The sequence below is a fragment of the Melospiza melodia genome, unplaced genomic scaffold (assembly GCF_035770615.1).
Source record: "Melospiza melodia melodia isolate bMelMel2 unplaced genomic scaffold, bMelMel2.pri scaffold_62, whole genome shotgun sequence".
Lineage (NCBI taxonomy): Eukaryota > Metazoa > Chordata > Aves > Passeriformes > Passerellidae > Melospiza > Melospiza melodia.
In genome coordinates, this window is record NW_026948801.1 from 2,082,648 (window position 1) to 2,103,965 (window position 21,318).

The following is a 21,318-nucleotide window of genomic DNA, read 5'->3' on the forward strand; positions in this document are numbered from 1 at the left end:
AGCATTTCCTTTGCTTCACCTTTGCTTTCTTTGCTCTGTATGGTACAAATTCTATCCTATTGCCAACACTTGTCCCCTCCCCTGCAAACAGCCCATCCCTGTTTGCCCTTTCCTCTCTGGCCCCACTCCCCATTGCAGTTCCTGACTTGGCCCCATGGGAACATCTCTTGGGCAGGAAGATCATCCTACAAGTGCTGCAGGAATTGTCTGCAGGCTCCTGTAGTGCCTGGTGCTGCTCCCTTGCCAGAGGGAACCCCAGGCCAGGGGGGCACATCTGGGCTGCTGTGTCTGGCTCTGGGGTTCCCTGTTCTGGGCAGTGAGGAGGAGCTGCAGGGGCTCTGCAGGACTGACAGGATGGGCTTTGGGGCTGGCAGGAGAAGCTGAGGGACCTCAGCTTCTCCTGAGTCTGGCCAGGCCTGACTGTGCCAAAGGCAGAGCTCAGCTGCCCTTGGCAGCTGCAGGAACAGTCCAGAGCCCAAAGAGCCTCCATGGCTGTGCTGGAGACCAAGGCTGCAGGAGGGAAATGCAGGGCTGCTGTGGGATGGGGAGGGCATTGAATTCCAGCACACACCTCAGCTCTCTGATGATCTTGGCACCGGGCTGGGCCCTGTTTCAGACTGGAGCAAGAGTGACACAAAACTACAACTAAGATGCCTTTGTCTATATACCTTCCTTTATGGCAATCCCTTGTTGATAGTGGACATGTCAGATGTTGCTGGGATGTCACAAGGAGCTGAAGGAAGAATTGGGATGTTTCTTAAATTTTATCATGTTCACATTTTTTATGTTGGCCATGAAGAAAAACATTTCTGTGTCTCTGAGTCTCACCAGTTCCTGGTCCCTCAAGGGACACAAATCTGATGAGTTGAGGTTCCCACTACAGGGGCTGCACTTGTACCTCCCTCCATAGCCAGAGCAGAGCTCCCTTGTCCCAGAAAGTCCCTGGCAATGCAGGGATGAAGGAAACAGGACAGGCTGTGGGGAGCAGGAGCAGGGCAGAACCAGGGAAGAGTAATGACTTTTGCATTTAATGGAGTTGTGCCTTCCCTTGGCTTTGTTGGCTGACAACACATCCCTCTGTGTCTCGGGCAGCTCCTTCTCCAAGGAAACCAGGTGGAATTGGAGCCAAGGAGCTGAAAGCTGCAGGTGCAGCCTGGGCTGGAGCGAGCTCAGATTTGCACAAGGTTTCAGGGCTTGGATGGGGGAAATGGTGGAATGGGGTTAGGGACAGAGTCTGATTGATTGTCAGCCATGAAGGGTCTTGATTTTCATATTTATTCAAACTGCATAAGGAGGTACTTGGATTCCGTGTCAGTTGGAGACTGCACATATCAGTTTATTAACAGGGGAAAAAAAACTAAACAGGACCTAAAAAATGGAGTGTGGAATGTGGCTGGGAAAGCTCTGCCTGGGCTGTGCCAAGCAGGACACACAAGCCTGACTCCCATTCCCCAAACAATCTCTCAAGGAGGCATTTAAAAGGAATTCGAGTTGTTTGTGTCCGCTGAGCTGGACTCCCTGGAGAAATACCAACAAGACATTCTCAGGAGCTCAAAACAACAAAACAGCCTTTACTAGCAACTTTAGAAAATCAGAGAAGCTTTGGCAAAAGGTTTAATAGGACATTCAATCAAAAAATGAAAAAACACTTCCCAAAGCATGAATTTGGCCCATTCAACTTCACAAACTCTAAGCCTGTTCAATTTTAAGTTACTCAAAATTTGAGAGAAGAGGGAATTAGAGAGAAAGACAAATAGGATACAGAGAAGCACACACGCAGCTACCAACTCCTGCATTCCAGCACTGCTCAGATAGAAATTCTAAGAGGAGGTAGGGTCAAGATGTGTGCTTACCTTGGGATCAGCCTTAAATACCCCTTGGTCTTCCTGGGCCCTTCCCCCAGGTGGGACTTGGGCTCATTTGGTCCCTCAGGAGCTGGGCTGGGGCTGCAGAGGTGGCTGTGGAGCATTGCCTGTGCTGTGCCAGGGACTGGCAGACACTGCTGGGCTGGGATAGAGGCTCAGGGGGGATTGGGGTTCCAGGGCAGGGCAGTGCTGGGGTTCTAGGGCAGGGCAAGGCTGGACCTGCCCCTTCCTCCCTCACACACAAAATGTTTCAAGCCAAGAATCTCCTCCAGTCTGCCACAACAGGGAATGTTGGAGGTGGAACCCAAATTTGCCCATGAGCAGCTGGATAAGAAGGACAGGCCTTTTCCATAGCACAGAGCCCCAGTGTTTGGAAGGCAGGTGAGAGCCTCACTAGGCCAAGGCCAGCCAGACTTGTCAGGAATGGCAGATTTTGTCTGGGTGTCATCTTTGGATTAAGGGAATTTTGAGATGGAACCCAATCTCGGCCATGGGTGCCTGGAGCAACTGGCAGTGACTGAGTCTACACTGAGGGCAACAGGGATTGACTGGGACCATGCTGGGGGAGACTGGGATCAGAGTGAACTCATACTGGGATCATATTTGGAGTGACTGGGTCAATGCTAGGTGCCACTGAGAGCAACTGGGATCAGATTGGGACCGGCTAGGACCATGCTGGGAGTAACTGGGATCATACTGGGAGGAAATGGCACCATGCTGACGGTGACTGTGGTCATTCTGGGATGATACTGGAAGTGACTAGGTGAAGGCTGTGGGCAACTGGGATCATGCTGGGGCAACCAGGATATACAGGAAGTGACTCGAATCATGCTGGAGGTGACTGGAAGCTACTGGGAGTGAATAGAAACACACTGGGGGCAACTGGGATATACTGGGTGAGACCAGAAGTGACTGGGATCACAGAGGAACCATAAAGGAAGTTAGTGGAAGAATACTGGGAGTATCTGGAAGTGAGTGGAATTATACTGGGTAACTTAGAATGACTAGGACCATACTGGGGGCAAATGGCACTGTACTGAGAGTGACTGGGTTCATACTGGAATCATAGTGGGAGGGACTGGAACCATACTGGGAGTGCCTGGAAATATAGTAGGGGTGAATGGGAACACCTGAGACCATGCTGGGATCATACTGGGAGTGACCGTGATGATACTGGGATCATACTGAGTGTAACTGGAAGTGACTGGGAGCATCCTGGGGGTGACTGAGAACCACAGGGCCCATGCTGGGAGTGACCTGGGGGAATTGGCCCAGCTGGGGCTCAGGGTTGATCTCCCCCAGGGCTGCCCTGGGTCCTGCTGCCACCCCTGGCCCCACAGAGCCGAGGGAAAAGGGACAGCTTAGGGACAGGGGACACGGACGAGGACAAGCTGAAGGACAGGGGACAGCTGAGGGACAGGGGACAGCCACAGAACATGGCTGTCCCTGGACACTGAGGGATGAGGGACACTGAGCTCCAGCACTTTGGGCTGTTCCCTTGGTCTGCCCGCACAGGCCCAGGGGCAGAATCCCCTCCAGGAACTGTTGTTTGCTTTGAGCTTTGCTCTGGAATTTTCCCCAGGAGCCCCTGCAGCGGCTGCAGCCGGGCCGGGTGCCCGGGGCCACCAGAGCCGCTCTGGCAGTGCCCTCCTGCCCCGGGCAGGGACAGAACAGCCAAGGAAAGGCTCGTGCTAGGCTCAGGACAGGGACAGGGCACTCCCCTGGTGCTGCCACGCGCACAGCAGAGCCGGCCTGGGCAAAGGATTGGGATTGATGTCCCATGGAATCCCAGCAGGGATTACTTCTCATTGCACTGCTGGCATTGCATTGGTCATCCATTCAAATCATTTCCCCATGGAATTCCCATGGCAGTGGGTTAGGGGGGGATCCATCCATGGAATTTTCACCCGACTGGAATGAGAGTGAGATCTGGCCATGGAAATTCCATGGCAATTCCTGCATTCCCAAGTCCCCCATTGCTGAATCCCCCATCCTCATAGGAATTGCCCTTCCCCTCCCACACCCACCTTTGTGCTCCAGAGCCACCCAACCCCATCTGACATATTTCCACCCAGGTGTGTCCCAGGTAATGCTTCATCTGCTCCACCATGATCCCTTTGGATTCCCAGCTGATTCAGGTGGCACCATTGGACACTGCAAAGCTCCTGGATCGCAGCTGGAAGGAGATGAAATCCCAGCCCTTGTAGCCATACCGGTGGGATCCATAGATGCTCCATTGGACAGGAGGTCACAGCTGGAAACCACTTTCAGCATGTGGAGACCTGAGAAGGATAGAACAGATCCATGGAATTGTGTCCCAGCCCCAGGGAGCCCCTTGGATTCCCATCCCAGCCCCACATATCCCCCCCATCCCCAGAGATCAAATCTCAGCCCCTCAGAGCCCTCCATTCTCACAGATCCCAACCCAGCCCAGGCTCCCCCCACTCCCCCCACTCTGGTTGTACCCGCCCCGTCTCCAGGGAACTGTCGGCCACGGGCCGGGTCCTGTCCTTGAGCCAGTGCTGGATATCCGAATATCCCAGCCCTGGCTATCCCAGTATCCCAGCGCTGGCTATCCCAACATTCCGGCCCTGCCTATTAAAATATCCCAGCTCTGGCTATCCCAAAATCCCCGCCCTGGCTATCCCAATATCCCAGCTCTGGCCATCCCAGTATCCCAGCTCTGGCCATCCCAGTATCCCAGCTCTGGCAATCCCAATATCCCAGCCCTGGCTATCCCAGTATCCCAGCCCTGGCCATCCCAATATCCCAGCCCTGGCTACCCCAATATCCCAGCTCTGGGTATTCCAATAGCCCAGCTCAGCTCCTCCCACCATCCCTGCTTTCTGTGGCTCTATCTGGCCCTGCTCGCTGCCCCAGTGCTCCCAGGGGGTCCTGTCCACATCCCACACAATCAAGGACTGGGGACACCCGGGCCAGGCTCCGACAGCGCCACTTCCCGGTATTGGAGGGAGGGGAGAACAGGGGGACATGGTGATTTGGGGGAGCTGGGGGGCTGAAAGTGAGAGTTTGGGGATCCAGGGGGTTCCACAGGCCAAGAAAAAGGGGGACATGATAGGGGCCTGAGTAAATATATGTATTGCAGTAAAAGATCTCTGTATTGTATAAGTGACCCTGCCCCGATTCGAGTTATTGTAAATGGGCTGCAGCTGTGATGCCCTTAATTGGGCAGCAGCTGTAACCCGCGGAGGTAGCTGGGATAAAAGGGGATGGGGCAGTCAGGGAGAGCTGGAGAGGAGTCCTAATGAAGAAGTAGGAGCAATGCTGCTGTGAAGAGCTGTGTGTGAGAAAATACTGAGAGAAGGTATGAGACTAGAAATATGAACTACAACAATACGTGTACAACAGGACATGAAGAGCTGGCAGAGCTGGGAAGGAGGTTCAGGGGCTCAGAGTCAAGGAAAGGGGTGAAGGGACTGGGAGAGCTAGGACTGGGAAAACAAAAGAGGCTACAAAACCCCAACCAGAAAAAACCTAGTCACAGCTATTAAAATCTTACCACCATGTCCCCTCTCCCCTAACACAACTAAAACAAAAAACTCCTACATCCTACAACTCATACAAAATAACCCTACAACTAACCACAAAAAAACTCAAAAACCAACCATAAAACTAATCCTAACACAACCCAACCACAACTTCCACCACAAGTTACTGGTGGGTCAGATATTAACCCTTTCAATACTTCAATCATCCCTCAAGTAAAAGAAAAAAAAACAAAATAGAAACATTAAAAAAAACCCCATAAAAATGTCAAATTACTTACTTTCTTCAAGTAAGGAAGAAATAAATACCCAATAAAAAAGACGAAAAATACCCTTATCTTGAAACTAAAATCCTCTTATAATCTATAAAGGAAAAACTCTTTTTCTTTTTAACACATAAAACTATTAAAAAATTTAAATATTCAAAACAACATCTAAAAACCCCCTCCATATTAAAATAAATTATAAAATAACTGCAATTTCATATAAAGTCCAGGCAGAAAAAAAAGTAATCTAGTACCCAAAAGAGAAGATCTCTATTTCCAGAGATAAAAATATTTTAAAAAGCAGATAATAAAAACATTTACCTTTAAACAACTCACCTTTAAAACAATACCTCATAAGTCTACATGACCCACCAATAAGCTGTAAAAAAGCTTGTAGCAATAAATGAACTTCACAATAACTAAGTTCCTCATACAACTGTTATCCATGACAAAATCAAGAACCACAAAAAAATTATTTTTTCCTCCTGTAAAAAAACTCCATAAACTTAACAAGAAAAACTTCTTTCCCTAAAACTAAAAAAAGACAATTCTAGAAATAGCAAACTACTAGAAATTTTTAGTTTAGTTTCTTTACATTGTCAGGTTAAAAAAAAAAATGTAAGGAAAAAAAAGTTTTCTAAAGAATTTAATTCTTACTACCTTTTTTTAAAATTTGCTTTTAACAAAATTTTCTTATACTCTTATAAAATTTTAAGCCTACTTTACCTTTCTCATAATGCTATCTCACAACAAAATAAATACATAAATAATTAACCGACACTATAACAAACCACACTCATCAATACATTAATTAAGAGATCTCAAGATTGGAAAAAATCTTAAATTAACAAACCAAAATCACTACAATGTCATGATAAACCATTTGCCAAAGTTTCTCTGATTTTCTAAAGTTGACAGTAAAGGCTGTTTGGTTGTTTGGAGCTCCTGAGAATCTCTTGCTGGTATTTCTCCAGTGAGTTCAACCACAGGACACAAACAATTGTAAATCCTTTGAAGTGTGTCTTTGAGAGAGTTGTTTGGTGGGATGGGAGTCAGAGCTTTTGTGTCCGGCTTGGCACAGCCCAGGCAGGGCTTTCCCAGCCACATTCCACACTCCATTTCCCAGCTGGAGCCACTGCTGCCTCTGAGTTGTGCTGCCCCAGCCCCAGGGACGCTCTCCTTGTCGGCCCATTCCCCCACGGTCTCTGGGCAGGGATGGCCTCAGTGGGGGCTGCTGACATCCTCAGCACCTTGGAGGCTGCTGCTGAATTTTCCTGCTCCAGAGGCTTGTTCAGCCTTCAGCTCTTCAGAGCAGGAATTCAGTGTCCCTGGGCTCATTAACATTCAGAACACCTTAGGAACCTAAGCCTCTGGAGTTTGATTTAAGTGTTGATTTGATTTAAGTGTTCAAATATTTGTGGTTAATTTGATAGATTTCAGTAGTGTGTTCTAAGTGAATGCCTTATATTTAAAAAGACAGTGAGAAAACATTTTTTAGGTCCTGTTTGGGACTTTTTCCTGTTCATAAATCAGTCTGTGCAGTCTCCTATTGACACTGAATCCAAGTAGCTCCTCATGCAGTTTGCATAGATATGAAAATCAAGACCCTTCATGGCTGACAATCAATCAGATTCTGTCCCTACCCCCACCCCACCATTTCCCCCATCCAAGCCCTGGCACTCAGAGCCGCCTTGTGCAAATCTGAGCTCCCTCCAGCCCAGGCTGCACCTGCAGCTTTCAGCTCCTTGGCTCCAACTCCCACCTGCTTTCCTTGGAGAAGGAGCTGCCTGAGACACAGAGGGATGTTCATTTCTTGTCAGCCAACAAAGCCAAGGGAAGGCACAGCTCTATCAAATGCAAAAGTCATTACTCTGTGGGATATTGAATCCACTTTGCACAGCAGACAGTCTCAGAGCAATGGAAAACACCTTCTGTGCCCAGCACAGATCCCAAGGTCCCCCCAAACCCTCCCTGCCCCAATTCTGCCCAGATTTGCTCTTTGCACACACGAGTCACACACTGAAGTCAGGAGCTCCCTCCATGCCCAGAGGGAGGAAAAGAGAGAAAGGGGATGAAGAGCTCTCCTGTGCAGAGCCAAGGTCCAAGTGCACTGGGATGTCCCAGCAGCATCTGACATGTCCACCATCCCCCAGAGATTTTTGTACAGCAACAGTTTTAGACAAAGACAAAAGAAATGGTAATTCTCTGAGATAGACACACAATTAAGATGTTGACTAATATGCTATTTATTTGACCTTCAGAAAGATTGGGCAATTCCCTGAAGCTCAAAGCTGAAACCAGTCAGCTGAAGGGCACTTGAATGACCAGAAAGCACCGGGAGGAGTGTTGAGGGTTTTTTGCAGGACAATGGACTTATGCAATATATGCACAATCCAGCCTTCATAGAAACTGAGTAAGGTCACTATGCCCTTGAGGGACACAAAAGGAGAAGAACACACTCAGAAGCAGACGGTTCAGGATGCAAAGGCAGACAAGAAAACCGCAGTGAGATGCATGAAGAAGAAAGACTATCTAAAATTACCTCAAATATCAAAATGCATGTGCAAAAAGGATTTAACCAATCACGTATTAGCCTGAGGTGTGAACAATAGAGAACAGTATAAATATGGCTTGCTTTTTGTAATAAATTGGTTTCACTTGATCATATTGATCATGGTGTGATGTCCCATTAATGATCCTCTGCACCTGGGGACCAGAAATGCATGCAAGCCTCAACCCCAAGAGACATCATGAATTCAAACAACATGGCCATTAACTGCTTTATACCAACACAGAGTAATGGCAACTAAAATGCAGTCAGAACAGGGTTTTTTCCACTCTCTCTCAAGCCCCCCGTGTTGGGCACCAAATTTTGTCCTGGTTTAGGGCAAATTTGGGAGAAAACCTCCAAAGGGGCCCCTCCAGAAAGCAAACCCACACAGCCCCTCCCCCCAACTGGTTCGGGAAGGATTCCTTGGAGAGAAGTGGAAAGAACCTGTTTATTTAACAGGCACAGCCTCCCCAGCACACAAAATGAACAATACCAGGTGATACCACTCTTTCACCACTCTGAAAAAGATGACAAATTCAGAAAGTCTCTCTTGGGGGTGGTCGCTCTGTTATCAGTCCCTCTGGTGCAGGAGTAGCTGCTGCAGCCACAAGGTGCAAACTCTCGGTGTTTCCCAGGTCCCAGTCCAGAGCAGGTTTGAGTGGTTCCAAAAAAGGGAAAGGAAAAACAGTCCAGGGAAAAATTTGGACTGCTTAGCTAAACTAACTAATGAGCAGAAGCAAAAGCAAGAGCAAGAGCAAAGCAAAAAGCCAAGCAAAAAGCAAAAGCAGCACCATGTACTGCCCTGTCTCTGTGTCCCGCCAGCCGTGGGGGAGCGGCTGATAACAAAACCAAAACAAAACTTTCCTCTTCAGAGCCAGTCTTGAAGGCACAGAACATAATATCCAGCATAAAGAGAACACATGAATGGGGATACAAGCATCATAACGTCACCCTAGGACAGCAAAGTTATTCCAAACTGCCCCCCAGCAGCCCCCTCCTCACCGATGCCATCTGCTGGGGCTGTGCCAGCTTCAAGAGATGCCTCCAGGGCCTGCATTACCTGTGTGAAAAATGCATATTGTATGACTCGTTTTTCACAAATATTAAAATGAATATTATATGTGTTGTGTTAGAAAGTTATGTTGTACGAATTTTCTTAAGTAGTGTCTTAAATCTAGTCTTAGGGTATAACATAATGTTAAAATAGAAACCATGCTATGTGAGATACTTTTTTAAAGAAAGGACTCACAGTGAGATAGCAGCCACAGGACACCTAAATCTTTCAGAGAAAGATAATTTATTGCTCTCTTATCAGAACAAACAAACTTCTTCCCGCCTGCTCTGACATGGAGATGCCGTCAAGATTCAGAGGAAGAAGCTGACACTGACCAGACAGAAATCTGTGTTTGAATGGAATTTGTGCATCATGGATGAGGTGTATGAATATGTAACAGGTTATTGTTTTTAAGGGTTGATCCTCTGTTAAAATGTGTCTTTTTTCAGGCTTATTTTGCCCAGAAAAAGGTACTTGGACATCCATAACACTTTGTTCTTATTGTCTTGTATTGTCCTAAAACTCAATTGTCCAAACTTTTACTACCCTAATTATATGACTCTTTTTATAACAATTTAATTACTATTAAACTTTGAAAATTTTAAAAACAAGTGATTGGCATTTTTCACTCAGTGTCTGACACACAACATCCCATGTAGCAATGTTTCTGGGGGAGCCATTTACAACACGGGGGGGTTACAGGATGTGAAAAACACCAATCACTTGTTTTTTAAAAATTTAAAAGTAATAAAATGGTTATAAAAATAGCAATATAGTTAGAGTAATAATAATTTGGGTAATTTGGATTAATATTTGCGAAAAGCCAATCATAAAATACGCATTTTTCCCACAGGAGGACTGGGCTCCCCCAGTTATTCCCTGCACAGGCGGGACCCCTCCCTTCCCCTCAGAGCTCTCCCGCGCTGAGGGGCCGCTGCCGCTTCCCGCCCTTCGCGCCCGCCCTCAGCGGCCGCCGGGAGCTGGGGCCGCCCCGGCCGCTCTTTTATCGGAGCCATGGAGAAGGAAAACCGCTTTCAATTGTTCATGCCGCGGCGCCTGAGCGCTGGGCAGGTGTCTGCGGGCACATCCCAGGTGAGCGCTCGGCCGCGGGGCCGCTGAGGGCGGCCCATACCACACCCCCCCCCGGCCGCCCCCTCGGGCTGTGCTGCTCTGGAGGCCGCGACTGAGGAGGGGACGGGGGGAAAGCGCAGGGCCCTTCCCTGGGGACACGGGGACAGTGCTGGGCCCGGGGAGTGCCCCGGCAGAGCCCCGAGCTGGAGCACACACATCTGCCCCTTGCCCCAGGCTGGAGCACACACACACCTGCACCTTGTCCTGGCCTGGAGCACACACACACCTGCACCTGCATAGGCCGGGACGGCTTTTGCACTCGACTCATTTCTGTGCGTGTGCCTTGAGTGGCGTATGCACAGACATCTTCGGTTTGAATTTCAAAGACTTTTGTTGTTGTTTTCTATCAAAACTGAAGGGAATCATCTTCTCGAGTATCCGCTCTGTGTTGTCAGTCCGTGTTTGATGTGGGTAATTCAGCCCAGAGAGCGAGCAGGGCTCTGTCGCATGCTGGGCTCTGTGTACAAATCACCAACGGGACGGGACTGCTCAGGAACTGCCTTGAGCTGTTTTATTTTCCAGCATCAGTCTCATGGAATGGTTATGATAATGGGAAGATGCCAGCAGCTCACATCCCAGGCAGCAGACAAAGAACTTAATGTTACAACTTACTTTAAAAGTAAAAAACTTTTAAATACCAATCACACAAAACAAAAGCATATTGACAGCACTTCTACCCAACCATTATACGCACATGTACCTTTGGTTAAAACAATGCTTGCTTATTTTGAATACAATACCTGCTTGTAAGCCTTAAAACACAATGCACACAGCTCCATTCTTAAGCTTTAAACTTCTTAATACCTCCCTAGATAAACCTTTCTGTAACTTAGGGAGTTATTCTGGCCAAGCGTTAATATACAGACCATTGTTCTATTTGTCCTTACTTTTCTACTTCTTACATAATTTTTCCACTGACCTATCTCATGGCTGCTGCTTGGCTCTGATCACAGTTCTGCTGTCTCCGAGGCCTGCCTCTTGCAGCTTTCCCAAACCCCTCTGATTTTATGGATTCCCATAGGCCCCGCTCAGATCCTCACACTGGCATTGGTGTCTTGGTCTCGCCAGATCAGGTGTGCAGTGAAAATGTTCTGTCCCCACACTGAGTTATGGGAATGCAACAAGTTATTTTTTCATGTCAAAGCTCCTTATGAAAAATGTTGAGATTCAAACAGGATATTCTGACATCAGATGAGTTAGCTGTTTACAGGATGAACTTCTGTGACTGAAAAAACTTGTAAAAGAGTATTTTCATGCTGAAACATAATCAGATGTGGTTTAGAAGTGCCCTTGGAAGTAAAGCAAAGAAATATCAACTACTGGTCTTCAAAAAAGTAATTTGTCTCCTTGAGTCCTTTGCCATGCAGCAGTGCCCAGACAGGCAGGAGCTGCTGAGTTCCCTGCATTGAAAGCTCCCCTTTGGCCACAGTCTGTAAATCAAACTGCAGGACACCAACAGTTTGATCAACCACTGGGAAGTAAGAAGTGAGTTCCAAAGCCATTACCAGTACCATGGGCTTTGAAAATTGTAGGCAGCTGTTTTATTAATGACAAATTCTATTTTCACATCATCTGTAGGGATTCTTTTTCCCTGGATTTTATAATTCCTCTTTACAAATCTGCCCATAAGGAACAAAGAAACTAAAAATTCTTAAATTTGTGCAGGGTTTTAACAGATGCTCAGATGATGAATTTAAGCTCCCATTGGATGTGTCGAGCCGTGGTGAAATCACTGATTCAGGTACGATTGGAATATTTGCCATGCACCTTCTTTAGATTTTTATATATTGTCAAGTTTTAATTTTCATGAGTAGTCCCACAGTTTCCTATCTGTAACTGTTAAATACAGTTTCACTGTTACTTTTTTTAGAAATACATTGATCAAAATCTCTTCATGTTTCAGATACAATTTCACAGCAATTGAATTTGCTCTGAAGTAGATGAAGAGGTCAGCTAAGTATCAGCTCTGCACATCTCATTCCTTGGGGTCTTTTGAATTTGTTCCCAAACAGTGCCTAAAGCATTATTCAGTAGATATTTCAGGGCTAAAGGAAGTAATCAGAAGGGAATAATGTTTTCTGTCTCCTGTTTAAAGCTGAATCACTTTAGAGGAGATATTTGTGATTTAGTGAACATGCCTGGAAACAAATTTTTAAAAATTAAGGTGATTGCAATATTGTTGTTGTTTTTTTCTTTGTTTGAAGTGTCTGCAAAGTCTATGAGCTTTAATTAGAGTAAGATTTAAACACTTAACTATCCTTGGGGAACTGCCTCTGAATACTTTGTTGAGGGGCAGAAGGGTTGAAGTCAGAGTATTATTTGGAAAACCGAAATGGATTATCCCAATTGCCTGGTCTGGATTTATTTTATCTGTAAAACAATGAATTCAGTGGTTTCCTCAAGCACTGGATTCCTTTCACAGTGTATTTACCAGCAGATCTCTGCTTTAGCACAACTCAGTACAGCTCATTTTTTTTGCAATAGCTTCTGTACTTTGCAGCTACAAAACACTGTTTGCTGCCACCAAATAAAACACATTTCTTGTGCTCTCCCTGCTGATTTTCATATCCCTGACAACTTTTTAGACTTATTTAATCCTAAGCTGTTAAAGTACCATCAGGACTGTAACAAAACTGTGGTGCAGCCAGAATAAGGATGGTGTTTGGGGCTGTTGTAAGTGAACCAAAGGGCCCTTGGGGCTCATGTGTTGCTCTCCCTGCCTCGACCACTGGCCCAGCCCTGCTTGTAGGGCACTTTCAAGTGTTCATAGGGCACAAGGGTGGTGGTTTTCCTTCCTGCTCCGTGTGTGAGCAGAGAACAGCTGGGACACTTGGATATTTATAAATCCCTGGGTCCAGATGGGGTCCATGCCAGGGTGATGAGGGAGCTGGCAGATGAGCTTGCCAAGCCTCTCTCCATCATTACCAGATAAAACAGACTCTGCCTACTGATGCCCCAAATGATTTTTCATGAGGGATTTGAGAAGTTCAAGTGCATTTCTAATATATTTTTCAATAACAGTGTCTTTTTGCATATGTTCCTTATGGAATCGGTTTGAAAATGAGAAACTCCATTTGAAACTGGAAGGTGAGATATGTGAAAATAAAGATCTCTTGAAAGAGTAAGTAATAGAACCAAGGATATATTTTTGTGGTGGAAATAATCCGTTTCCATGTGGGCAGTTTTATGTAGCTGTTTAATTTTGAAGGTCATTTCCATTGTTACTCCTTAGGTGCACAAAGCACTGTGCACTCCTGTGCAAACATGATATTTTTCCCTCCCTTAGAGCTGCTGCTTCAAGGCATCTGTGTAATCTGCTCAAGGAAACCTTCACTCGCTTCACAGAGAAGACCAGCAAATGTAAATGCTTTTTTAGCTTTTATTTATCAGAGTAAATGTACTTCTAGCTTGCTCTAAATTCACAAACAGAAGAAAGAAGAAGAAATTTCTCGTGCTGTTCAGAAAAGTTCTCCAGCTGAGATTGACTGGATGTGGCTCTCAGAATGAGAAGTGAATTTTAAGTGGCTCACAAAATTGGAAGTGAAGCCCCAGGTCTAACAGACTTGTGGTTTGTAGTGCTAAATGCAGAGGGCTTTTGAAGGCTGTGAGATTGTTTGCTGCAAGGTTGCCAGCCTGGGAGCTCTTTGGGTGCCCAAACAGTGCTCCAGGTTTGAGGCAGTGCCCACAGCCCCGACTGGCACTGGAGCCACTGCAGAGCAGGGCAGGGCTCCCCAAGGCTGCCCAGCCCATTGAAGCTTTGCAGTCCCAGCCACACTCTGGGAATATATTCAGACATGAGAAGTGACACTTCATGCCTGGTTTTAGGCAGTAGAATCTACTCTGAATTCCCAGCACTCTGGAACAAATTTCCAGAGCTGACATTTCCTGTTTTCAGCCATCACACATTTATGGGGAAAAAAGGTCTTAACCCCAAGGTGTAATGAGTAACTGGAATTCTTCTCATGAAACGGAACAAGCCAAGACAGTTGGATAACTTATTGAAGTTTAAATTCTTGAGGTTTTAAAATATGTTCTTGATTGGAAATCCTACTTTATATGCAATTTAGAATCGTTATTATAATAATTAGAATTTTACTAACTTGATCCTGGATACTTAAATGTCTGTTTCTTTTTAGCCTTCATTCTAGAAACACTAGATGTATATAGATGTATTGTTCTTTTTTGATAGCTGTTTCTGTTACTGTTCTCTTTTTAATTGTTTTCTTAGGAAAAAATAGTATCAATTACAAAAGTGAAAGGAAAGAAGGAAAATATGGACCTGGAGTGTTGTTGCAATTTTATAATGACAGCTCTGTGGTTATAGGTATCTGCTGATAGGAAGAAATTCAGTGCTAAACCCTAGATTACAGTTTATCAATACTAACAGTTATGATACATTATTATTAAACAGCATTAATACTATAATAATTAATATGGTCACGTAAACTGATCTAGAATTACACTTTTCACAGAAAAAAATATCTTAGGAAGGAAATTTAAAAGCTGAGCTTGCTCAGTGTTTCAGTGAAATACACATTTTCCCTAGATTCTGTAACTTCTGGCACCATGTTTCATAATGACTTATTTAATAAGAATGGAGCTGAGAATTCCTTTTTGAATTCATTTTGCTGATTAAGTATAATGACTTGGGCAGCTGGCATTCTTGTTCAAAAGAAAAACTTTCTCATATGTTCTTGCTTTGATAGATGAACAGGAAAAGGAAGCAACAATACAATTGTATGAGGAACTTCACAGCAACATAGAAGTAAGTTACCAAGCTCGATGAAAGGAATGTGAGTTATGTGAGCTGAGCTGAGTTCCATGTTTATGTTGGGATACTGTTTTTATCCATCCTGTGTGGGTATCATGTCATGTGTGATGCAGGAAGTTGGGTTTTCAATCCCTTTTCAAGAATTATTTTTGTGATCTATCAAACACATTCAATGGAGAAGGTGCAGCAGTGTGTGGGATGTAGATCCCTGTGATCTGGGTGATGTGTGCTTAGTGCTGGGTCACTGCCACAGCTTCTGGCTTCTTTCTGGGCTCTGTTTCATCTCCCTGCTGGTTCCTCAGAATGGCTGAGGTGGGCAGCAGCCCCTGGGGAAGTTCCAGGGTTTCCAGTATTGAATTTCAAATATTAAATTTTGTTTTTAGAGAATGACAGTGGCATTTGAAGAGCTTTGTGTGCAAGCAGAGAACGACAGATTGGAAATGAGTTTCAAATGTGAGAATTCTGTTTATTGAGTTTATGCAGCTGGCTCAGTTTTGTACTTCATAGCTTGTGTTACACATGCAGTGTCAGGGCAGAGAAATGTGAAGTGCTGGAATGGTGAGCAGCTCACACTGAGACACTGGGACCCTTCTTTTATTCATGCTGCCTTTGGTCACTGCCTGGCCCTTTCTGTTGCTGTTCCACTGGGCCAAAGCTGGAACTTTATTTCTCAAACAGTCACTCAAAATTGAAGTTTTGTCTGTGAAGTACAGTCTAAAGATCAATACTTACTTCCCATAGTTTGTTTATTTAAATGACAATGCACTAGTGTATAGCTACAGAAACTTTAGCTAAATGCTCTCTCTCTGTATGTATAGCCTGGTATGTTCCTGTTTCATTCTCACATGCTCTTTTCTGTTTGTATTTTGATTATAAAATCAAACATTGCCTCAGCAATTACTCTTGGGAAACAAATGGTACAGCTGTACAATTCCAAGCAGTCTTAAAGTGGAAGTTGTATTGAACTTGGAGTATATTTCAGCTAGAATGTTAACTATGGATGTTACTGTATCTCCAAAGTAAAAGAAGAAGCAGAAAAAGTGGACAAGTTTGACAAAGAATGCAAACTGGAAGTCAGTCAAAAGGAAAAGCAAGTTTGCTCATTTTACCATCTAAGATGTGGAGCTTTATTTGTGACTAAAGGGACAATGCAAGAGCCAAGAAGTGTTTCTGGGTATTAGTAAAAAAGACAAAATAACATCTGAAGCTGCATTTAAGTCAAATTCTGCTAAGTTTACTGGTGTTTCAGTACCTTTAGTCTCCTGGAATTTATGGTTTGATTTTGAATTGGCGAACTTTTTTGTTTAGAGTTATGTGACTTGATCAATATTTGGCTAAGATTATATCTAGACAAATATTATCTATCTGTCTGTCTTTCTGTCTGTCTGTCTATATTTCTGTCTATCTATCTATCTATCTATCTATCTATCTATCTATCTATCTATCTATCTATCTATCTATCTATCTATCTATCTATCTATCTCTGTCTGCCTGTTTGTCTGTCTATCTGTCTAATCTAACTTGAATGACAGCAAAATGTCTGCTTATCATACCTGGGTACAAATGAAAATTAATATCTGTCCCTTTCCCAGACTTCATGATGATATTTCTTGCATTTTTCTAGATTTCAGCTCTTACCATACAGAGAGATGAAAAAGATGATGTCATAAAAGACATCAAGGCTCAGCTGCAGACATCACAAAATAAGATTGCTGACTTAATGGAAGCAAAATGTAAGAGTTCTGCCTGCTGTGTTTAAATGTAATTGTTTATCGAATTTAAATGTGATTGTTTATGATTGTTTATTTATTAGATGTAATTGTTTGTAGAAGCGTAGGAAACAGGGCCATAGCCTTGTTCTGTTGCTGGTTGGCAGCAGAATTTTGGGGCCGTGAAGGCCTTATTTTTGTTTGGAACAGGAGCTGCTCATGTGGGAGCAGGACTGGCAGGGCAGTTTTTAGGGTGAGTCAAGCATTGAGGGCTTTTGAAAATTGCAAGGGGAAAATATGTTGCTTCAGTTTTGCAAATGTACAGTCAGGCAGATGTCACTGAGGAAACTTACTTTTCAGAACTTCATTTTCAATATTTTTAAGCCATCTATATTCAAATTTTATATATTATTTTATAGTAGATGATATTAGTACCATTGGTCTTTGTTACATTCTTTAAATGTATGTAGTTTTCCACTTTTAACAGCATTTTTTAGTAAATATCCTATTTTTTAAAATATAAACATCTTTTTTTGTTTAGTACATAATGAAGAAATGTTAAAGGAATCCCAGGTCAGTAAAGAACATTTGAGGGCAGAGCTGGAAGAGGGTAAAATTTCATTGCAAAAGGCAGAGGTACCCCTTGCTTATAGTTTTACGGTAGAAATAGATTGGATGAGTATTTGCATAAGTAATTATGGATACTTTACACATGAAACAGCTGTGGCTGTTTGTTGCAAAACATGTTTAGAAATGATATCATGTCTTGAAGGTTACTCAGAAGAACTTGGAAACTGAATTCCAGACTACAGTGAAAACATTAATTCAGGTCACTGGAGAAAAGGAAGAGCAGGAGGAAGAATGTAAAAAAATGAAGGCTTTGCTTGCAGCCCTGACAGAGGAGTTTGAGACTTCTGTTGCCAATTTGAAAAGCTTGCTGCAAGAAGAGCAAAATAGGTAAATGAATGAGTTTAAATTCCAAGAGTGATCTTACAGGTTGCAGTCTATGACAAAATCAAGAACAATTGGAAATGAAGCAGAAATTTGGAGGTTTTTTCCCCACAGTGGTGTAAATGCAGAGAGTTTAATGTAATTTTTTTTGTTTGTGATAGTTGATACTGTATAAAAAGTAAATTTTTGCCCCCTCCAATTTTCACAATTCTCTCTTTAAGAAATACAGATTTCTGTAGGTATATATTTGTTTACTTTTATGTCTACTGTTCTGAGGTTGTAAAAGTGAAATTTGATGTGTGTTGCAGGCAGATCTATCACCTGCCTGTTGGAAGGTAAATGTTCTTAAAGTGCTTGTGGTAAGACTTTGTCTTCTTGTCCTGTAAGTTTCAAATGCAGTGCTTTGTACTCTACATTTGGGGCTTTTAATTTACCATTTCCTTAGATTAAAGAAATCTGAAGATGATTCAGAGCTGCTTACCTTGGAGCTCCAGAATAAATCTGCTGAACTGGGTAAGGGTTGTAGAAAGGCAGAAAATGAGCTGGGCAGTAATAAAAATGTTTTCTGCTGTTGTCTGGAAATGGACTGTCTCTGGTAGTTGGGAAATGATTTTACAGTGCCTGCACCTGTCAGGAATGCCTGGATTTATTTTTACTCATCTGATCCCTTTTCTTTGGGGGTCATTGGTGCTGGCAGCAGCCAAAGGGCAGTGCTGTGCACAGCTCCAATAGTCAGACCATTCATGCATGAATTCTTCTGGAGGTAATTTTGGTTTGCAGCTCAGGGCAGCAGCACTGCAGATGCCAGGAATGACTTCTGCAGCAGAGATGAAACCTCCCATGGAGGTTTCTGTGACCCTCCCCATGCTGGAAGTGGAATGATGCTGGCAGGGGTTGTCTTTAAATATCATCAATTTGACATCCTGTGGTTTCTAGGGATGCGCTCCTTAGTCCCCAGAGTAAGAGCTCTGCCTTGCTGTTGAGACCTTGCAAAAATACCAGAATTGTGAAAGTGCACATAGAAACCATCTCGAAGTTAGTAACAACTAGTTTCCTTTCTCAGCATATCCATCTGATACCTTCAGCAGTTCAGATTTTTTTTCTGGAACAATGCAGGTGCATCAATACTTGGAGAATACTCTGGTCTTACAGTCCATGGTTTATTTGAAGCTATAATTGTGGAAAACATAATAGGCTCTAAATTTTATTTAAGATAAATATTCAGTTTCTATTCAGATATAGATTTGCTAATGTCTGAATAATTTTCTCAAGTCTACATTTAGATTAAGTCATTAATTAGCTTTTCAGTTTCTTAACTTAATCCAGCAAGTTTTGAGAACTGGGTATTGCAAAAGGTTAAATGTTTTATACTGCCTGCTAAATATGAAAAATCATTTATGTTCCGTTCATTTTACATTCCATGTGCTGTAGAAGAGATGACTAAAGTGAAATGTGATAAAGAAGTGCAACTTGAAGAGCTGTCAGAAACTCTGGTAAATGTTCATTTTATTAATCTCATGGCATTTGCTCTTCATATGAAATTCCTCTTGCTTTGTAAGTATCTTAAATGCCATAAATAAACACCATCTAGTCTACCTTAACATTTCTACTAAACTTTCTCACACACAATTTCAGTGTTTTCTTTGAAGAACTTCTTTATTGCCTTTGTTTTTCTTGTCTCCAGTGCTTTTGGTTTTTCTCGTCTCCCATGTTTTTGGTTTTCCTTCTCAAGGTTTTTGGTTATTTCCTTCTTTGTTCATGCCCATTCAAATGCCACTCCCTCTGGATATAAAGTTTTCCCATTTTTTCTTCCTTCCAGGAAGGTAATTAGCTCTGGCCTCTGTGAACCCTTCTGTGCTGTGACACAGGCCCATTTTCTGTCACAGAAGTCTGAGCTATATGAAGTACACTCTTAACAGAGGTTTATTTTCATTATAATTTTATATTTACGAGCCTAACAAGAATCCATATCAACTAAAGTTAAGATAGTCTGAAATCTTGTGTGCATTTTACTGTGTCTGCTTGTTGTTATAATCTGTGCATTGAATGTTCTGAACTGAGTTTCACTCATTTTCTAAAATGGGTAAATTGGAGGACTTTTATTGAAGAAGAATCTTGAGGCTACTGTAGAAAATATGCAGAGAGAGAAAAATGTGGAGAGATAAATGAAAATGCTCTCCAGATGAGAGAGGTCTGAAGCAGGGCAACAGTAACATGTTTTTAGAAATAGTGAAGTTACACATCATGACTTGGATTCAAGTTTATATATAAGAAACAGCACCCAGAGCAGGGTCCCACCCGAATTTTGCAGCCCAGGTAATGAAACTCACAGCAGGGGACAGACATGAACAGCACTGGTGTCGCAGTTCACCATCTCACACCACTTCCAGATCCCAGCAGAGACTGGAAAGATCCAATCTGGATAATCCATGGCATGGATGTTGTTGGGTTCTTCTGAAAGCCTTGTGCTCTTAGCTCACGTCTAAAAACCTCCAGCAGTTGGAGTTTGCACATGGATACTGAAAACTCTTCCTTTGCATTTTGCAGAAAGAATTGCAGGATTTGAAAGCACAGCTGACATTTACAGCTGAGAAGGAACAAGATTATTTAAAGCAGCTTGTGACTCTGAAAACAGATCTTGAACAAGAGGCGTATGACCATTTTGAAAATATAATATTGAATTAGTTTTGGTGTAGTATAGAAGTTGCTTTAATCCACAGTGAAATGAACTATGATTGTTTTCTAATGGAAGTTTTGAACCACATATGTGCCATTAATTATATACTTACATTTCTATATTCCACTTTCTCTATTTGTATATATTCTATGGCATATGTAGTTGTTCCATATCTCTCTGACTTATTTAACAAGAAGAGAAAGTTTCTGAATTCATTGTTAATCTTGCTTTAAACTACATCACCTTCACTAACCATTAAATTTATATAAAAGTTGACTCTGATTTTCTTTCCTTCTTCTGTCACCTTTTTACATCTCTCTGACTCTGCTGCAAAGCTTATATTTGTAGATAAAGGCCTGGACTTTTTTTCAGCATGGAATAACACTTGATAATGGGTAATTTTAATTTAAAAGGAGATTTCAAAATGCATCTTCTTATTCTTCTTGGGCATTTGATTTAAATTAGGTTAAAGAATGAACAGCTAACAGTGTATCTCAGTAAGCTTTCACTAGAGAAAGAACAAACAGCACAAGAGAAAAATGCTGTGGCTGCAGAACTCCAGAAGCTGCAAGAACAACAAGAGGCAAGTTGTAAACTTCCAGCTTTCTTGAAAGCACAACATTCAATTTGACAAATGACTCAGTTTCACAAATTAGATGATGAGCTGCAACATGACTTGGGTCTGTAGAGTACCTGAGCTATTTTTTGTATTTGAATTGGAAAGGAAGTGTATTTACACTTCTGAACAAGGCAGGTCAGTGTGCTTTGGATGTGTTTGAGTTTTTTAAGAAGTCACTTTGAATTTTATTTCTTTGCTGACACATGGGTCTTTATTTA